Below are 21,504 nucleotides of genomic sequence, written 5' to 3'. Positions count from 1 at the left end.
CCGCACTACGTGACTGTCTGCAATGGGAACCCTGGACTTTCAACAACTAACGCGTTTTGAGGACTTCCGTCTTCCTCAGAGCCAACCTAGGTTAGGTTAGCCTGTTGGAATATTTTTTTTACATTATTTGTGAGTATAATACCACCTATTATTTCTATCAATAAATGTTTTTTAAGGTGATGCACTAGGACTTCCCCAGTCCTTTGAGGGCAGCAAGGCGTGCACTTTCCAGGACATTTGAGACGTAGCTATGTCGAGTCCATCCCCAAGCACAGGAGTATTTGGGTTTGCCATTTTCCATTGCATGAAGATCCGCAGAGGATCCCTTTTCACAAAGCGGTGTACATGCAGCTGACAGTATTTCTGATGGGGGGGGGGGGGGGAATACTTCTGCCCTCTGAATGCCTGTTTTTAACAGCTGAATAGGATTTTTTGAATGGAGATACCATGTCACAACAGCAAGGCTAGTGTTTCACATATGTACAACCCTATCTGGCTACCTTTGCAGCTTAAAGTGTTACTAAACCCGCAACAGTAAAATCATTCTGTGTATGCAGCAAAGTATGCTTGATTGCTTAACATACTCACTGTGGAACCTAAGGAGTTAATCCTCTGCATCCTGCAAAAAGGCTGTTTGATCCTGATTGCTCTGTTCCTGCCCTTGTGTAAGCGACCACCTCTTATCTCCTGGTAAGGCAGACTGAACAGTAGATATTTTTCACATGCTCAGTTTGGTGTGTATTGCTAGAGAGGTTTTTTTTTTTTGGGAGAGTTCATGTGATCAGCAGAGAGCCAAAGGAGCACTGTCCAGACAGAGGTCAGGGGTTTGCATCCTCCTAGAAAACTCCTACAAGCTTTAGCTACTGCTGACCTGGACACTGATAGAAGCCAGAAGACTACTCTAACTGCCGATAAGAAAAGGTATTTAGCAGTTTATATTTACTAAAATAATTGCACTTCCATGTTCTGTGTACTGTGGGAGACCTGATATAGCGAATGCAGGGTCCTGGGTTTAGTAACACTTTAAAGTGGAATTCAATGCTAGAACTAACTATGCTTGAAACGGCTCCCACTTACCTTCTAACCCCCATACTAACTACCCTGTAAAAGGAAGATGCATGTACTTACTTCAGGGCGCTCTGGTCTGGTCATGTGATTTCCCCAGCAACTGGCTTTAGGGAAGAGGAGAGATCACCAACAAAGGATGGAATGCCTAAGTGGTGATGTCACCCACAGGTTTAATATGGGGCATCCGTTGTTGGCTGTCCCTCCTCTCCCCTGAAGCCAGCCCCTGGGAGCCGATCACATGACCAGAGTGCCCTGAGAATAGGTAAGTATAAGTATCTTTCTTCTACAGGGTAGTTAGTATAAGAGTTAGAAGGGAATGGGAGCTTTTTTTAAGCTTAGTTAGTACTAGCCTTGAATTTCACTTTAAGGCTTAAAGACTCAGCTCAACCGCCTATTTTTACCGCACCCCCCAAACACAAATGTAACTTAAGCCCTAGACCTATTTATAAAGGTTGGGACTGGTTGTTAGACCTGGGAACTTAAGTGAAGTATCTTATTTTCACAGTCACCAAGCCATAGGAGAAACCAATAAGCAATCAAATTCTTCTGCATGGACCCAACATGGACTCTAATTGCCCGTGTCTGAGCCCATTATCAGCCAATGTAGGACAAGGGGTTCTGCCTTTAAAGAACACCTGTCCAGACAGAAACATGCAGGTTGATTTTGTTGACCTCCTTCGGAAAATGCTAGCTGCCTGGCTATCTTTGACCCCCAAATAGGCGATCAGTTTTCTTGTATGCCCCGGAGGTTGACTGTGCATCCATATCAACTGGCTCATGTAACAGCTACAGGCTGAGGCTACTTTTACATCTATTATGTGTTGGGAACAAAAGTAAAATCATGTGCTTTCTCAACGCACAGCACAGAAACACACTGCCCTTAAGTAGACACACGGCGATGCTGTTGATTTTTAATGGCACCCCCACTCACCTGCAAAGGCATTCATGTAGTTCTGTGTGGAGCATTTTTTGAAAAGGGCCAGGAACTTATTTTCTGTGTTTCTTGCTCATAGGGTAGCCTATTCAATGGAATGGGTTGTCTTACACCCGACACGGGGATACGCATCTATGCTCGGTTGCACCTGTATGGTGTGAACCAAGCCTATGCCTTGTGTCCAGCTGTCCTCTCCATCTGGAAAAAGATCAGTTGTAGTCATTTGAGCAGCATATACATATTTCAATATGGCTCCTTTGGAGCACAGCTCCGCGCTCACTGCCAGCACAGGGCCACGTCCAAGTTCATCTAATTCTCCCTCTCCAGCAGCCCAGACAGCAGCCTATCAATAGGTTAATCCAGAGGTCAGCAGGTCAGGATTATTGAGAAAGTGATTAGGTCCCCGTCAGATCAATTCCTCCTTAGCTGCCCCTCCCTGGACACATAAACACCATTGATTTTGTGTGTGTTTAACATGTCTGTGGAAGGACATTGATCCACCTTCCTGGAGAGAGAAAGGAGGGGCGAGCGCTTTCCCCAGCACCCTTCCCGGCTACAAGCAGTTACTGTAATGGAACATGGCTCAGTGCTATTAATCCGTGCTACCTGTTTGCATGCTTTCACCCAGCACTAGGCAACCTGTGGCTCTCAGGCTTTGTGTGAACTAAAAGTCGCCGTGTCTGCCGCTGTGCAGTTTCAAAGAGCACTCCCAGGAGCTATAAGATCTCCATGTTTATTTCATTATGGATATTGTATAGAAATCCAGTGAATTATACACGGGCAGTTATTAGTTATGATTCTACGCAGACGATCATTGATTATAGGTCATCCATGTTAGGGCTGTTGCACGCCACCGCATTTTAGACGCATAGCCATACAGAGTATAATTCGTCTGTTGTTGTGGCACCTGGGAGCCACAGCTGCAGTATAATTTTTGCTCATTGAGTTGCATTACAGAAATCGCAGTATGCGGCTATACGTGCATGACCACCAGGACATATTCGCAGGCATATGGATATATTTTTTAAGACCTAAAGCTTTATTTTTAAAAATATGTGCACATGTAAGGCCTACTTAACATGGAGTGTACCAAATTGTATGCCCGTGGAGGGCCATGTGTACCCACATGTGGCTGCACAGGTGTCCAGTGCATCCCGTGCAAGCAGTCCCATTGCTGTCAGTTGGGATACAGTGGCTACACGGACACAGCTGCTGCTCCCGATTTCACGTACAGTATGTGTGGATGTGAGTGTGTGTCCCTGAACTGTGTTTGGGGACATGCTTGTGCACCTACAAGTATGTCAGATTGGGAGCAGCAGCTGTTTCTGTTCAGCTGCTGCATCCCAATTGACATAACTGGGACTGCCTGCACAGGAATAAATACGGTCCTCCACAGGTGTACACTTTAGTACGCCCCTTCGTGAATGAGGCCTAAATATAAGTGTCGGTGATTATTATTATTAATATTATTATTATACAGGATTTATATAGCACCAGCAGTTTGCTCAGTGCTTTACAATATAAAGGGAAACAATACAGCAACAATACAGTTTAATACAAGAGGGTTAGGAGGGCCCTGCTCCTTGGAGCTTACAATCTAAGAGGGAGGGGCTAGTGGTACAAAAGGTAATAACTGTGGGGGATGGACTGGTAGGAGGAATAGAAGATTCCATTATTAGCTGAAGGCAGGATAGGCTTCCCTGAAGAGATAGGTGTTCAGAGATTCCCTTAAAGTGGGCAGAGTAGGCGATAGACGGATAGATTGGGGTAGAGAGTTCCAGAGGATGGGAGAGGCTCTGGAGAAGTCCTGTAGATTAGCATGGGAGGAGGAGACAAGGGACAAGAGAGCAGGAGGTTTAAGGAGGAGTGGAGAGTATGGTTTGGGTGATATTTGGAGACAAGATTGGTGATGTAATTTGGGGCAGAGTTATAAATGGCTTTATATGTTATTGTTAATGTTTTGAATTTTATTCATTGGGCAATGGGAAGCCAGTGGAGGGATTGGCAGAGAGGGGTGGCTGATATGGAATGGTTGGTAAGATGGATAAGTCTGGCAGTAGCATTCATGATAGACTAAAGAGGGGATAGCCTGCGATGAGGTAGGGCAATGAGGAGGGAGTTACAATAGTCAAGGCGAGAGATAACAAGGGAGTGAATGAGTTGCTTAGTGGTTCCCGAGGTTAGGAACGGTCATATCTTGGAGATGTTGCAAAGGTGAAGTGTACAAGATTTGGACAGCGATTGGATTTGGGGCTGAAAGGACAGATGGGAGTCCAGGATTACACCTAGTACCCTGGCATGAGGGGAGGGACTGATGGTTGTGTTATTGATCTTGATGAAGTCAGGGGAGGGGACGCGGGCTGGGGGGGATAGTATGAGCTCAGTTTTAGAAAGATTTAGTTTGAGGAAGTGGAGTGACATCCATGCTGATGTATGTATAAACACGCATGGCCTTTTCTGTTATGAATCTTAAAGGGAAAAAATACGCTGCAGCTGGGGCTCCCAGGCACCATAAAAGCATTTTTTACTCTGTACGGCCATACAACTAATGTACAGCTACATGCAATAGCTACATGTGCATAAAAACAGGGACAGGGGCTGAGTGTTTTTACTTTATAACAGGAAGTATTTGAACAAAGACCTTCATGGCAGGATCACCTGGGTTTATTTTAAAGAAGGCTGCAGATTTAAAATTTATAAGAACAACTTTTGATGTTACATCAAGATGTTAAAGCTGAATTCCAGGTATATTTTTTACTGCAGAGTTCAGTGAGGGAAAGCTGTGAGAGCTGACTAAAAGGAAGGGACACCCCCCTTCACATAGCACACAGGAACAGAGCTGAGACAGTCAGTCAGGGGCTGTGTGGTAGAGCTCCTTTCCCTGTCACTCTTGGTGTCAGGAAACTTGTCAGATGTGATTCATGTTGATAGCAGAGGAAGGAGGCAGCAGACACAAATGACACTTAGTGCTCTGGATGGAGACAAGTACACCATTTAGAAGGATGTGCTTTCTTCATATTTCATGTCTGAGGTTTACAGCCACTTTAAGGTGGCCACAGATGGAATGAAATTTGGCCTGTTCAGCAGCAACCGACCAATTTCCATCCATGTGCGGCCACTGCAGTTGAACATAAGTTGCTCTTTTCTTCAACCACCCTGTCAGATTAAAAGTCGCTTGATCAGTGGCTCCAGTGCTGATCTGTTTATTCTGACAGCGAGGGATTCTCCCCACTATCAGCATACAAAGGCGCAGCGGCGAGGATTCCCCCAATCCACATCAAATGCGTGGATGTGGGTATTGGTTCAGTTTTTTTCGTAAAGCCTGCCAACTGAATGAAAAAAAACTAAAGTATGTATGGTCAGCTTTACACCTCACAGCTTTAGAAAAATGTAAAGGGGATTGGACAGAGATTGCACAGACTGTAACGTGTGAGTCCAGCTTTATGGCCATGTCAGAGGGTCGATTTTGTAGCTGGGAGCAATTGCTGCTGCAATTTTCTAATGTCAGTGATTAACAGCAATTTGTAACTAGTGATTTAATCGCCAGAGTCATTGGCGTTTTCTCACTACAAAGCAATCTGTCGCTGCTGCAAACCAAACCAGTGCTACAGCATTCAGTTGGTGTGCTCTGCTACAAATTGCTCTCCTTCAGTGATTTCTAGCTAAGCCATAGAGGTGAATGAAGAGTGATTGTCGCTGGCGATCTTGTCGCTGACATGAAACGCTGCTCAAACTCAGTTGCTGAGTGACTGATTTACAAAATGTTGTATCATTAGTGAGTTAGCGATTCCATAGAAAATAATTATATTTCATTAATGGGAAATTGATTGGAAAAAAAAGCATCACTACAAAAAATTGTTGTCTGACATGACCCTTAAAATGATATTGCAATCTCAGTTTTTTTAGGCAAATTTCTGCAGCTTATTTAAAGTTGTTATAAGAGTTCATGTTTGTTTTCTTTAAAATAACAACCATGTCATACTTACCTGCTCTGTGCAGTGGTTTTGCACAGAGCAGCCCCGATACTCCTCTTCTCTGGTCCCCCCCAGCGCTTCTGGCCCCTCCCTCTTGCTGAGTGCCCCCAGAGCAAGCTGCTTACTTTGGGGGCACTCATTTTGTATTCACTCCTGAGCCATCTGTGTGTCTATGAGAAACACAGAGCATGGTTCAGTCCCGCCCCCTGCTCCCTCCTCACTGGCTGTAATTGCTCCAGTGACTCCCACTGCTGTGTCTCAGCCAATGAGAAGAGAGAGCCTTGGTTCTCATGCACATCTGCTGGATCAGACTCAAGGGAGGGGGGGGGGCTGCAGGAGGAGCTGCACACTGGAGGTTTTTGTTTTTTTATAGAATGCATGAAGGTAAGAAATCTTTAGCATGTACAGCCACTTTAGTAACTCACTGAGTATGCAGCTTCTTTATCCTTTATTCCTTGCCTATGCCTATGTTCCAGTTTAGGCTGGTGCCATAATGTCAGCCCCAGGTTTCCTGTTTTAGGGTGGCTCCTTTCTCTTGCAGTGCCCTTTGGAGCTACCCTTGACTAGAGTTGTGTCTTGCTACACTGTGTGCATCAATAGAAACACTCAGCCCCATAGCCTAGGAGGGCAAGGCACTTCCCTTCTCCTCCCTCCTCTTCCCTATCCCATCTCCAAGCTAACAGACTGACTTCAGCTGTGCACTATTACTGTTTTTTTTTTTTGTGAAGGCCGGAGGTTCAGGGAAACAGCGCTGAGAGAGCAGGAGCCAGCAGCACTGAAAGTTGCAAACTGCAAGTGATGGGGTAAGAATTGTAACTAACAGTTTACCTTGGAATGCCTATTTCATTGTGCTCAATGTGACCAAGGTGGACCAATGTAAAAATATCCATATCTGGAATTCTTCATTAAAGTACCAAGGTACCCAGAGACTGGTAGAAAAAATGTTTGCTATGAATAATTCCCAATAAGTCTACTGACTCTATGTGGATACAGAACAGAGCATAAATGGGCAGCACAGTGGCTAAATGGTTAGCACTTCCGCCTGGCAGTACTGGGGTCATTGGTTGAATCCCAACCACGGCACCACCTGCCTAGAGTTTGCATGTTCTCCCTGTGCCTGCGTGGGTTTCCTCCGGGTGCTCTGGTTTCCTCCCACACTCCAAAGACATGCTGGTAGGTGAATTGGCTCCTGTCTAAATTGGCCCTAGTATGTGTATGTATGAATGTGAGTTGGGGACCTTAGATTGTACACCCCTTGAGGGTTAGGGACTGATGTGAATGTACAATATATATGTAAAAGCGCTGCGTACATTGACAGCGCTATATAAGTACCTGAAATAAATAAATGACAATCAGCCAAATTATTGATTTTTTTAAGGCAAATTTCTTTATTTGTTCATCAGACTTGGATGATGTATGGCAGTATTAACACACAACATGCAGCCATTCACTGAAATGCAAACAACAGCATGATTGAGAGAAGAGATTGTTTATTAAAGCAGACCTCTAGCCAAACAGATACAATATAAGTAATCAGTTTTACCAGTTACATTTTTTTATTCTGTTCAGATAGTCCTATGATTCACACACTGTCCATTTAGGCTGGTTCAGCCTTTTGCTTTCTGTGTCTCCTCCCTGCTCCATCCTAATCATTGGATCATGAATCATTATGTCAGTATGTCACCTGTGTACAATAAGCAGGAAAGTAACCTGAAATCTATACATCTAAACTAGGCAATAGTGATGTCACTGTCCTGACAGTGTGCAGGGGTTTTTAAATCTGGCCAAACAGAATTCTTATGCCAGCCATAGATGGATTGTGTCCGGTTCAGTAGGAATTCAATCCGTCTATGAGCAAACTGGTTGTAATGAAGTCGATCCATCGTTTGACTTCAGTACTGTCTGTCGGGTTTTTTTTTTACCCGATCACTGCTGGCGACTACAGTCAGTAGCAGTGATCATTGTATTTTGCAGGTGGGGAAACCTCTGGCAGAACACAGCAGTGCTGCCGGAGGGATTCCTGTTGATAGGGGAATCTAAAAATTTTCTTTCCTTCAACCCATGGTTGATGGAAAGAAAATTGCACATTGTATGGCCTGCTTTAATCCTCTAGTAGGCAAATAAGTTTGCTTACATAAACTCTGGGATCAGTAAATATTATCTAAATACAAGTGTCATCTGTATTCTTCATTGAATCTTGGTGTTCTTTGTGTATTTCTTCCAGAACTGTGCAGTAATCCAGTTTGAGACTTTCTCTCTGTGCAGGAGCTTCCTGTAAAAAAAAAAAGACCAGTCACTGCTGCTCTCTCTCCTTGTGCAGGGTGACTGGTCTTGTCTCTGCCCCTCCTTTAGTTATCTGCAGGCAGCCAGTAGTGGGTTCAACATTCTGGGCTCCTTCCATAGCTCTGCTCTCTGTACAAGCTATGTACAGCACAGTGATGCTCTTTTTACAACATAACAACAAAGGCATTTGCTGCTGACAAAATATTTAAATTTTTTTTATTTCAATTATTACAATGAAATTTTTTGTGCCCGGAGTGGCAAAAAAAAAAATTCATACTCCCCTAGATGGTTGCAGCACTGATACCAGCTGCATCTGCCCCCCGCCAGCTCTACCTTCAGAACTGAGCAATCAAACAATGCTGATTACTCAGTTCTCCCCTCCGCTCTAAGCAGAGACCGGTGGCTGTCAGACACTGGCTCTCTGTTCTGCCCCCCAGTGCTCACTGGAGTGCTGGATCTGGAGGGGCTGGCTCAGGCGCTCAGTGGCATGCTGAGAGTCTGAGCTCGCTGCCAGTCCAGACATCTGGGTGGATCCCGACTATACAGTTGGGATCTTTCCCGAGCCGGGACCAGCTGAGTGATGTCAGCCAACAGAGGACTTTAGCTTACTGTCGGCTGAAAACAAACTGCACTCCTGTGATCCATAGAACAAGTATAGCTAAATGAGCTTTGGCTGTACTTCTATATAAAATCTTTTGGCAGGTGATACAGTTTTCAAATTCAAATTTCAACCATTAAATCATCTGGCTAGAGTTCCACTTATACAACTTCTCTCTTCTTCTATATATCCGCACCTCAGTTTTCCATACTGGCCACAGCAAACAACCTGATTGTATTGGGCATTAATATAGGGGATGAAAAGAAGCATCTGATTGGTTACTGTGAGTGACTTTGTGCACTTTTCTATGTTCCTGAATAAATAAAGTTTTCCTTTAACCCATAGCCACCATTCAGAGTCTCACTTTTAATTATTTCCTGCAATATAAAATGAATATAAAGTGAATGGAAAAATCCAGTTTCTGTTGGCAAGCAGAATCACTTCCTTTGACCATGGACCTCTGACTATTATGTATGAAGATTTATAAAAAGGTTACTGTTACAGCCAACACAATTCCTCTTTTCTTTCTCCCATGTTATACCAGTATAAAAGGGAGCATCTGATTGGCTGCTGTTGGAAGGCACACTAATGCGGGGTACACACGTTCAGTTTTTTTTTTTTTTCATTCAACCCAGTGGGCTGAACAAAAAAAACCTGACAGATTGGGGTTTATTTACTAAAGCTGGAGAGTGCAAAATCAGACTCCCTTCTGCATAGAAACCAATCAGCTTCCAGGTTTCATTGCCAAAGCTTCATTGAACAAGCTGAGGTTAGAAGCTGATTGGTTTCTATGCAGAAGGGAGTCTGATTTTGGACTCTCCAGCTTTAGTAAATAAACCCCATTGTGTCCTAACACAAGCGAAATAAGTGCGGCAATCTGCTCCTCTGTACCTCTGTGTTGTGATGGGGGGACTGTCCCCCTGCCAGAACGCACTGAGCAGCACTGTCGGCATTGGCTGCCATCGCTGATCAGGGGCTGGTTTTCCAGCATGTCTGTTCGACCGAAGCCGTTTCTAAGACCAACTTCTGTTGGACAGAGCTGGTTCCTGCCGATCTGACCGTTTACGGACAATTTTCAGCCCGTGTGTACCCACCATAATTATTCCTTTCCACTCTTTGATATATAAGGCCTTTTTTTTATAAGGTTGACAAGTGCATCAAGCATTTTTCTGATTTAAAAAAAAAAGTCAGCATTTCTTAAAAGGATCATTTATCTCATCCATATTTTTCCCCCTACCAGAAGGTCTCACCTTAATTTTAATCTGTTATTTTTTATTTTTTGGTTAAACTATGACTATTTGTATGAGGGTAGATTAAGTGAGCAAGTGTAATGGCTGAGATATGAAGCATCAAGCATCAGCTCAGGGTGCGGAAAACGACGGCAGCTCCTCTTCCACTTCGCAAACCATTCTGGGATTCAGTACATCTCCCTGCGTATTTCTTATATGGCTGACACTACAGAGCAGATTCGTCAATTGCCTGCATTTTCCGCTGGGAGCCGTAGAGTATTTACCAGAAATTGCTGGCCTGTGCACATTTTTCCTGGTGATTTGCCTACTAAGGGGCTTTTGGTTAAGTGGTGTTATCCCCTCTGGTGCCAGGTGGGTCAGTCCTATGAGAGAGAAGAGAGGCAGCAAGGCAAGAGTGTAGATGTTGTGTGGAATAGCTGCATATTAGCTTAAAAGTGAACTCCAGGCACAAAAATCTTTCATTTAAATATAGTCTTTAATAGCCATAAACAATATAAATTCACTTTGTGTGAACCAAATGTCTTTGCAAATCCAGATATTGCCTTGCAAAAGTTGTAGTGATGATATGGCTATGCTTTATGTAACCTGTGCCTTAGGCAGAGCTGTGGGAGGGGCCCAGCAGCACTGCCCACTACAGGAGGGAGCGGAGACCAGACCAGAGCAGCAGTGACCAGTCTTTATCATGTGAAGCTCTTGCACAGAGGCAAAGTTTCTCGGGGCAGATTTTACCTTGTAGGGGCTAGATATGTCTGGTTCCAGAGCATATAAACATACCACATGTTTATGCATTTTATAACATAATTGTTTCTTAGCAATATGATTGTCCAGCTGCCACTTACATGAACACAAATCAAAGTGGGTTTTTATGCAGAGCTGCCTACTTGAAGGTACATACATCTCTTGCAGAGCTCAGAGAGGAGGGGTGGGGAAGCAGCACATGAGCCTATTAGATATGCTGCAGTGAAGGGAGAATGCTGGTAGGAGGATACAGCAGAGTGACGGAAGAGCTCATTAGTCTGCTGCTTCTTCTTTTACTGTGCAGTTGCAGACTGGGACATGGAAGGCAGGACATTGTTGTGTGGCAAAGATGTGTAACGACTATATGGACTGAAATACAACTCATATAGCAGGTAAAACATCTCCCAGGCAGGGGCGGACTGACCATTCGGAAACTCGGGCACTGCCCGAGGGCCCGGGGTCAGTAGGGGGCCCTATGAGATGCCCCTGGTACCTTTTTCACAGGCATTTTTGAGTTTGGGCAAGGACACAGGGGCCCTATGATCCCCTATTGCCTGGGGGCCCCATGAGTTGTCAGTCCGCCCCTGCACCCAGGTATGTAGTTTTATCTGTGTACTTAGCTGTTTGCTTGGAGTTCTGGTTTACATTTCTTTCACCTTGCAGGGAAGGGAAGGGAAGGCTGAGTTTTGTTTGTATTGAATTGCTTAACCCAATGCAGTGTTTAGGGGCAGGAAGCCTGTGTTAGGTGCCCTTTTTGGCGCCTGTGTGATTCTAAACTTCATTCTGGCATTAATCATATGTCAATGGCTTGCCCAAATATTAAATTATATTTGCCGATATTTTATATTCTGAATGACCTGGTTCTAGCACTGAGCCCACAGCAACATGCAAAGCTAATTACAGAGCACAGGTCACGTGACAGGGGTTGTAGATCAGAGGTTGTATTGAATTGTATTGTATATAAATCCTGTATAATAATAATAATAGTCCTAGATCAGAAAACCATGGTTAGAATTTGTGATGCTCTTACATGTTTCAGGTCTTTGCCTTTGGCCCAGCATGGCAACCAGGCAACTAGCATTTTAGGAGAGACAGGGCTATTCTTTTTGGGTAGATACTGCTTGAAGTGGACATTTTTTCCACGCCAGCATTTGTTCAGATGCTGGCATCGCACAGTATCATGGGTTGTTAGGGCACAGGCCATTGTACAGAACAGTATATCTGGTTTTTATGGTGCAGGTGGCCACCGTGACCTGCACCATAACTACCAATGACACTGTGTAGCCCGGAGACTGAGCATACGCAGACTGAAAATGCAGTCCTAATGGACACTCCTTCTTCAGTGCATATTCAGTCTTGCGTATGCTCAACCTCCGGGCTGCACAGTATCATCGGTAGTTATGGTGCAGGTCACGGTGGCCACCTGCACCATAAAAACCAGAGATACTGTTCTGTACGATGGCCTGTGCCCTAACAACCCATGATACTGTGCGATGCCAGACAACTAGAAAATTCTATTTTCAGGAGAGGCATGCTACTTGAGGTGGCCATTTATGCCACCCCCAGCATTGGTTGCTAGGATGCTGGCAGAGCACAGCATCATTGGTTGCTAGTATGCAGGCAGTTAGGCAGTACTGCATCATTGGTTGTTATAGTGCAGACAACTGCTAAGGGCATTGTGTAGCCCGGGGGCTGAACATGCACTGAAGGAGTGTTTGGTATGGATATGTCGTCCTCAGTGCTGCCTAAAGTGACCGCTCAGTTTGCCCTCAGGGGCGACATAGCCCTGAGGAAAGGCCATCAACAGCAGCCTCCATATTCTTTCAACACATGTCTCCTTTAACACATGGCACCTATTAATTCTTGTTTTGTGGTTGTTATAAAGGGTTTTCATTTATCTGGTTGTATTCTTCAGCAACCAATAGAAACCAGGCATAAACCATCTGCCTCTGATCTGAACACAGTAGAACAATATCTGATTAGTTCCTGTGAGTTACTTTGCTGCTTTTTGCCCTACGTTACTGTAAAAAAACAGCTTCTTTGATTTCCCCTTTTGCTATCTGTATCATTACGTACTTTTCTGCCACATCATACAACAACCCCTGTACATTCCCTGCTGGCATTCTTCGCCGTTCACCTCCTGTAGACTGTTGTGATGCCGGGTGATGTTGCTCGATCCAACATGACATCCACATTAATAAATCTCCTTCCATCTTTTTCTGCTTTCTTCTTCCTCCACCTTTCCTTCCTTGCTGCAGAGAAAGCCCCCCCCCCAACTCCACTAAGGTTAACCCCCTCTCCTTGCGTGTTTTTGGGGTTCGCAGCATGGAAACTCCAAGCCCCGGGAACACGTGGAACACTTCCTCGCTTCTAATTGTTTTGACTTGGAATCGGCAAGGCGATTAAAGAGCATTGATTTTCTCATACTTACCACATTGATTTTTAAATTTCCTATTGATTCCCGCTCTAAATCTCTGTTTAAACAAGTCCTCACTCGGGAGATGACAAGATCTGATTAGCCCGAGAGCCCACAGAGCCCACAGCCGTTAACCCTTTCACCGCCGTTGCGCAGAGCAGTTCTACGTTGCGCCACGGGTCTTACCAGACATAGGGAGAATGGAGCAGCTACTGCCGTGGTGCAGTACAATGATGGCACTTTGCAGCACGTCTCTGAAAGCAGTGGGTTGTTTAGGGATATCTATGAATTTTGGCACTGGTGTTAGTTATCCAGTGTGGTCCAGGCCATCTATAGCACTATGTTTTCTGACTGGATCCTACATTTGCTATATATGGTCCATTTTGGCAAACATGATCCCACTGCCTTTAATTTTTTAAGTGCCCCTTCTGACGAGCTGCCTGTGTGCGGGCAACAAATGATAAATATAAAAGGAGTACACTGCATTTATTATGCATTTATTTTAGGATTTCCATAACGCAGTTGTACTATATACTGTATACCTGTTTGGTTGTATCTAGCTCTGCAGTTTTATGGGCACCATGCCTATACACATCAAAGCCTTTTTCCATAGAATTTTCTTGGCAATTTGTTTACAATGTAGGTCACCAAGTCTTTCTTCAACCTTCTTTAGTTGGGATTAGCCTGCAGAATGTGATCACATATGTGCACAGAAAATCTGTAGTAGAGGCAATTTTTAGACAGGAGCCAGTTAACCAACCAATATATCTATGCAGTGTAGGAAGAAACCCATCCTAACACAGGGAAAACATACAAACACCATGCAAATAGTGCCCTGGCCAAGATTCAAACCAAGGACCCTAGTGGTGCAAGGCACAAGTGCTAACTGCTTAGCCACTGTGCCACCTGCTTCCCTGGAGGGTTAGGTCTAAGGTTCCTACTACACTATCATAGCAATAAACAGCCAAATAGCTCCTCAATGGTGGGGAGACATCAGAATATCGTCTGTAGAGAAGGGGCCTTCTGTTGTCTTTGTGCAACCCACCTGATCGACAGAAATGCATTTACATAGTTGATACCATCTTCTACTCTTTTAAATGAGAAAAGGGAAGGGGTCTACCATGCTGAATTGGAATTTTACCAAACACTTGCCTCCTAGGGAAGATTAAAACAGTATAATCCATACCTGAGCATCATATTAGGCCCTTATATTGGGATTGCATTGTATGCAGCCACTCTTTTTTTCAATGAACATGGATGACAATGCTGCATATTCCATACAAAAACTTTTGCTAACAATTGATTTATTCGGCAATATTGCACACAATAATTTTTCAGATTGCTGAACATTTTTTCTCGACAAACAATTAAAAAAAAACTTTATTAGAAATGACAGTTCAAGCCAAGAGGAGGGGTAAGCAGCAAAGGCAGTTACCTTGTACACTTTAGCAAGTGTTGGAAGCTCAAAAAGGACAGGACCTGCAACCTGTGCTACTGAGGTAGTTCGCAGCTCATGGGGCGGTGGATAGTGGGGAGCACTCTGGCCTTTTTACCTTGGGTGCTGAAGGGCCTTGTGTTTAGCATAGGGGATGGTTGCCACCTGCTCTTAAGGCTTCCCTACGAAGTACAAATCATTAGGAAAAATGACCAATAACCTCAAATATCACATTAGTCATATAAAACAAATGCAAAGTATGTCATTATTATTTGTTCACTTATAATAAGTTTTGGAACCTAAGGGGTTAATTCTCTGCATTGTGTAAAAAGGATGTTTGATCCTGTCTTCTCTGATCCTCCCCTTCTTCCACAATCCCTAATCCATCTGAAGAACAGAGCCTTGAGGGCAAGCTGCACATGCTCAGTTTAGTGTGTAATGCTAGAGAGTTTTCTTTTTTATTTGGGAGAATGCATGTGGTCAGTACAGGGCCAATCAGAGGATCAGGGGTTCTGCAGCCTCATCAGACAATCAGGGGAGAATGTAATCTCCTCCTACAAGCTTTAACCAGTGCTCTGCTGGACACTAATAGAAGTCACAAGACTGCTCTAACTGCTGATTAGAAAAGGTATTTAGCAGTTTATATTTTCTAAAATAATTGCATTTCCATGTTGTTTGTTCTGTGGGAGACCAGATATAGTAAATGCAGGGCCCTGGGTTAAGTAATACTGTAAACGAAGAATATCGGCATAGGAAACAGATGGCCCTTTAGCTATATGTGGTTCCATCTGATACACATGACCCCACTTCCTCTCCTAGTCGATTGCCCCCTTAGGCAGTTATCCTCTAACAAACTATTCAAAATTAGCACAGATATATAAAGCGTATATAAAACCAATTACTAAAACCTATAGGCTTTAACATGTTAATGTTTTAAAACTGCAGCTAAAGGCAAACATGCTAAATTGCACCCCCCTCAAGATGTATGAGCATTATGTGTCAGCAAAAATCGCCCCCGCCCTCCAAAAAAATCAAGCACTAATCCCAACCCCCGTCCCGCCAAAAAAATGCCTTTCCTGGCACAAATCACTTGTCCTGTCAGCTTGTTGTGGCAGGAACTCTCCTTGTGGTGCCCCCCCACCTCACAACTCATCACAGCGCCTGCGGCAGCTTCCCCTCCAGCCCTTCCCTTGTCCTGGCCTTGCTGGTGGGCCTAACATGAAGGTGTATTGTTCAGGTACTTTCTTTTCTAGGGCTCTGTCCCATGCTCCTGCATTGTCACCGTGTCATGTGCACTGCTGATGAAGACCTCAAATGGCTATACTAACACACATTACATGGGCACTAATCCGTATGCTTAACCAACCCCCCACTGAAATCTCCCTTCCCAGCACAAATATTTGACACCCCCCCACCCATCCTACCTTCCAGCTCAAATCCTCTGTCCCCCAATCCCCTCAGCACAAATTCCCAACCCCCTTCCCGCCAAAAAAAATGCCTTTCCTGGCACAAATCACTTGTCCTGTCAGCTTGTTGTAGCAGGAACTCTCCTTGATGCGCCCCCCCACCTCACAACTCATCACAGCGCCTGCGGCAGCTTCCCCTCCAGCCCTTCCCTTGTCCTGGCCTTGCTGGTGGCCCTAACATGAAGGTGTATTGTTCAGGTACTTTCTTTTCTAGGGCTCTGTCCCATGCTCCTGCATTGTCACCGTGTCATGTGCACTGCTGATGAAGACCTCAAATGGCTATACTAACACACATTACATGGGCACTAATCCGTATGCTTAACCAACCCCCCACTGAAATCTCCCTTCCCAGCACAAATATTTGACACCCCCCCACCCATCCTACCTTCCAGCTCAAATCCTCTGTCCCCCAATCCCCTCAGCACAAATTCCCAACCCCCTTCCCGCCAAAAAAAATGCCTTTCCTGGCACAAATCACTTGTCCTGTCAGCTTGTTGTAGCAGGAACTCTCCTTGATGCGCCCCCCCACCTCACAACTCATCACAGCGCCTGCGGCAGCTTCCCCTCCAGCCCTTCCCTTGTCCTGGCCTTGCTGGTGGCCCTAACATGAAGGTGTATTGTTCAGGTACTTTCTTTTATAGGGCTCTGTCCCATGCTCCTGCATTGTCACCGTGTCATGTGCACTGCTGATGAAGACCTCAAATGGCTATACTAACGCACATTACATGGGCATGGCCCACTGTTGTCACTATAAGGACACCTTCTTTGACAATTGTCATTTAGCCATCGTTGGATTGCAGGTAGATAGGAAGTATCTGCAAATATGCTGTGGGAGATCAACAACTCAGAAATTTAACAAAGAATGAAAAAAAGTTGAAAACAGTATTATATTAAAAATAGAAACATAAATGGAAATGGTAATTGTTTGTTTTGCACAGTGCTTTAGGAAACAGCATTTTTAGGCTTTACATTTACGTTAGCCTAATTATTTCCAGTATTTATTTAAGACTTTAGTGTCCTTTACTGAACCTGTGCAACTAGGGTATCAGATAAGTGGGCATGAATTCACTTGCTCTATGCTGTGACCAAGCCGTCACAACTCTGATCACAATGAATAAGCTGGAAACTGAACACTTGGTGATCACCATGCCTGCTAAACTCTGCTACAAAAGTCTGTATTACTTACTGTCACTGGGCAAAGAGACAGACGTATTACTACAACACTGGCCATAAACTTTGTGGAAAGCAAAAAAATAAAAAATGACCAGACACGGCTTACAGAGGCACAACATTTTTTTAGTGTGTTTGCTTATTTGAAGAAACACACTACAATCCATTTAACATTAGTTCCTATGGGTTGTGTTCACATCTATGCAGTTTCCACTGGTGTGTTTTTTGGAAAGGTGCAGGTACTCTTTTTTTTTTTTTTTTACATGCAGCATGGTGCATTTTTGGCCACATAGACTTCAATGGAATCTCATCCAGAACGCAGAAATATGCATTTTTGGTGCATTTCCTGCATGACAACAGACACCTCCCCAGGCAAGATTAACACATCCGAAAATCCTAAAACGCATCAAAAACGTAAATGAAAAAAACCCCAAAACTAATAAATACACCAACTGCACATGCTTAGATGTAAGACTAGCCTTGCTGTATATATAGCAACTAATGCCGAAAGCAAAATGGTACAGTAATCCGTGGCAACTTTTTGGCTTTAATTAATGTTACCCATGCTATGTACCCATGTATTTCTTATGCACAGCAGGTTTCATGTAAAGTCCTCATCCCCATCAGCACATACTGTAGCCACCTTTTTTTTCACTTCCTGATGCTCTGTTCAGCTAAAGGAAGTAAGGAAAGGAAGCCCAGTTCTGAATCATTACAGTCTGGGCTTAAACAGGGCAGACCCCACCGCATATGACGCTGCCTGACTTGCAACCTGGAATAGCTCATATACGTATGCTTTTGTTTGTAAAGAAAGCCCTGTCCTGTTTTCTTCAAAGACCAACTCCAAAACATTTGAAAATTCTGGCTTACAGTGGGACTGCACCCACACTGCAATGGTTAACTGATGGTTTATTCTAGAGGAGCACTTCTACTGCTCATGCTCTGGCAGTGGACTATCTCTTGGTGTCATCACGTCAAATGCAGGGCTGTGGACCCTGGATTGGACTTCAAGATCTTAGGCCATAGAAGCATAGGGAGGAAGACACTGTGGGGGCTGGTCTAGCAGCAGGAAGGAGCGGAGGATTTGGTCTTTGCTATACCTTCTAGGCCTTCATGAGCAGTCAACCCTTGCAGTGTGGGCACATTAGCTTTACTCTGCCATTATGTTCAGTAAAAACCTACTGGCTCATACTAGTTCCCTGGTGCTGTTATCCTTTCTATATTTCTCAGACTGTTCTGGAAACTCTTGAGGATACCTGTGTATAGAGAGCTACCTCTTGAGTTTTGATCTCAAGCTCTACTTGTTTTCAAACCTCTAGTCCTTTGCTCCACTATCACTTTTTCTGTTGAACCATATGGCAGTGCTGGACCAATCACCAGCACTGTCACATGGGTGGAAGGTCAGTGAGTCACATGCTCCTGCATACCTGGAGGTACTGGGTATTTTTATGCCTCTGGCAGTTGAGTGGAGTGGCGAAGGAGCAGCAGAAAAGTAGGAAGGAAGATTTGAACAAACCTGGTTTGTTTTGCATTATTATTTCAGACATCCAGTTAGTTAAAGCAACAGGATGGAACAGTTGATTGCATGAACGATCAATGCATGTATGGCCAACATTAGTTTTTCCTCTGGCAACTCTTTTGCTTACTGCTGTTTCTAGAGCAGATTAGAGAATGACAAAGAGAAGCTGTTTACTAGTGCCAATGAAGAAATTTTTAGACGCTTAAATATCTTATGTTGCTATGTTATTATTAAAGCCATATTCTGTATGTCATCTTTATTACAAATTCTGAGTCAGCCTCCTGTATCTTTCTTCTAAAGGACCACTATTGACAAAAATGTGTTTCTTGTGTTCTTCACTTTCCTATTGTACCAGACACAAAGGATGGGTCCTGGAAGGCAGGTATGTTTCCCCATTATTTGGGTTGTGGTTCCTTTAAGGGGTATGTTTGAAGACTTTTTGAGTACTCTTGCCCATGGCCCAAGTATATGTATGCAGTGTGTTAACGCACATTCATTAACATGTGTTATGTCAAGCTTAAAGAAACTGATTAAAAATTAATGGGTTAATGTGCCTAAAATCACACATGACCATGTTCTGTAATACACCACTGCCTTGTGCTACAACTCAGGTGTGTACCTTAGTGCATAGTTAGTTATACCCAGAACTTCCAGGTATGGAGGAGCATGTGACTCATTCCATGTAACAGAGCTGGACTAATCAGCACTGTTACATGGGTAATATTTATCCCTGTGTAAGCTATGACCCTGCCGTGCTTAGAGAGGGTTCAGGAGTAGTGAAACTTATGTGGAGTAACATGGTAGTGAAAGAAAGTAAGGCTAAATAAAATGAACCCTTTTGTCTGCCCTGTGAGAGCAAACCACATGTTCACTTTAAACCAATCTAAATGACAGATCCTACCCCCTGAAGGGCTCTAATTTTTATTCCACACCTGGCAGCCCATCTCTCAGAAGTATTGTAATTTTCTAAATTACCAGACTCTAAAGGGGGCTATCCACAGGCCAAGAAGTGCAAGGCGGTGCTCCGAATTTCAAGCATCACTTTTCATTATTTGGCTGTTGCTGACCGACATTTGTTTTTGCACACAGAGATTTTTCAAACTCTCACTGAATGCAGTTCTGAGCCTTTCCTTTATTATGGAGTAGAGGAACTGATCAGAATACTGCATGAGCATTGCTATCACCTTATGGCCAGTGTCCTGGTGGCTTCTGGTGCTCTGTTGATTTGAACACAAATTGCCATATATATGCCCAACCATCACAACGCAGGAAGATATATACAGTATTTTTCATTTGTTACCTTAAAGTGTACCTGTACTATAAAAAAAAAAAGGTAAACTAACCATAAGCATTGATATCGAGGGCTGATAAAAGACCAAGTGGTCCATAAAGTGTGCCATCCCAAGTATGTTTATATTTACTTACAGTTGACTGACTTACTACCTCTGCTGGAAGTCTGTTCCAAGCATCCATCACTTTTGCGGTAAGTAATATTTCATATTGTTACTCTTGAAGTCTCCTTATACTAGTTCGAAATTATGCCACTATGCCCTTTATTTCAGTTTCATATTGAAAATACTGCCCTCCTAAAACTTATTCACACCCTTAGGGGATTAGTTACTAAAACTACATGGTGCAAAATCTGGTGAAGCTCTGCATAGAAACTTATCAGCTGCCAGGTTTTATTGTCAAAGCTTAACTGCACAAGCTGAATTTAGAAGCTGACTGGCTACCATGCACAGCTGCACCAGATTCTGAGTGCACCAGTTATAGTAAATCCCCCCTTAGTGTATTTAAATGTGCCTCTGTTGCCCCTAGGAGCTCCAAGAAGTGCTATGCAAATGTCCCACTTTACAATGCACTGTATGTGTCTGTGAATTAGTTGCCAAGGTATTTGGTATCTAGTAACAATTCAGAAGCTGTCTAGAAAGATTTAGGGACTCCTGAGGTACAGCAGAGACACTCTGAATCTAGGAACTGTGGCCTGAAGGTACGAGGTGATGCCTACTGTCAATACATATAGTTTAACTCAGCCTTTCTCAACCCTTTTACCAGTGAGGGACCCTTGGAATAAGTTTCAGGACTTTTGGAAGCCGTTCTTAAATTATATCTCCAACTCACTGTACATTAGTATGAGCAGTAATTTGTATGTTGGTGGTAAGTGAAGAAGAGCCTCTTATTTTGGTGGTCAGTGGGATAATAAATTCCTTTGATTGGTGGTTAGTGGTAGAAGGCCCATTAAAGACAAGTAAAAACATTGGTATCAGTTACTTGCCCAAAAAAAGATTAGAGGAAAGGATCTACTTGTCCCATGCCAAGTGAGGTTGGTGCCATAACTCATAAGGCACCTCAGACAGGAGAAGAGTCCACCACTGTCCATTGGTCAGGGAACTCCTAGCCACCTTTTAGGAACCCTCGTTGAAAAAGGCTGGTCCTGCATTAACATTTGCTTTATGTCTGAAAAAGCAGCTAAAGCATTGCCTTACCTAGGTGTTCTTCACCTGAACACAGAATATCATGAAAGGGTATCAAAATCAATTGTCAGGAACGTCCAGTCATATTACAGAAACAGTGTGAATAAGTCAGTGGAATCAGACTGCAAGTATAAATTCAGTTAATGATCATTTAATTTGATCGGTGGCCTTTAGCACAA

This window comes from Staurois parvus, unplaced genomic scaffold (genome assembly GCF_062004578.1).
Source record: "Staurois parvus isolate SC_StPar_1 unplaced genomic scaffold, SC_StPar_1.0 ptg000423l, whole genome shotgun sequence".
NCBI lineage: Eukaryota > Metazoa > Chordata > Amphibia > Anura > Ranidae > Staurois > Staurois parvus.
Note: the sequence above shows the minus strand (reverse complement) of the source record.